This window comes from Fulmarus glacialis, unplaced genomic scaffold (assembly GCF_000690835.1).
Source record: "Fulmarus glacialis isolate BGI_N327 unplaced genomic scaffold, ASM69083v1 scaffold26028, whole genome shotgun sequence".
Lineage (NCBI taxonomy): Eukaryota > Metazoa > Chordata > Aves > Procellariiformes > Procellariidae > Fulmarus > Fulmarus glacialis.
This window is the reverse complement of record NW_009230503.1, coordinates 1-479: the sequence shown is the minus strand read 5'-3', so window position 1 is coordinate 479 and position 479 is coordinate 1.

The following is a 479-nucleotide window of genomic DNA, read 5'->3' as shown; positions in this document are numbered from 1 at the left end:
TTGTGTCTGAATCCAAACTGTGGACCTTGGAGCCACTTTGGGGACACTTTGGGGACTCGGTGGGACAGGACAGAATGCCAACATCTCTATGTGGACCGTCATCGTGGCATCCTCGTTAAGAGCTAACGAAGGAGCGTGGCACATCGTGGCATGGTGTCCACCATGGCTGAACCTGGCGTGTGGCTCCTGGGGCCACCCGGAGATGGATTGGGGACACTTTGGGGACTCAGCAGGACAAGACGGGGTGGTGGCATCTCCATGCCTTGCTCCATCATGCTGGCAGCCTCGTTAGGGCTTAACGAAGGCACATGGTGCCTGGTGGCCCATGTCCTGGCACCGTGACCACCACGCTGAACCCCACCTTGGGGACACCTTGGGGACACGCCAGGCTGGAGGGAGGCGGTGGCCTCCCCGTGCTGCTGTCCCTCGTTGTGGCACCCTCGTTAGCGACGAGAGGGTGGCAATAAAGGATCTAGTGT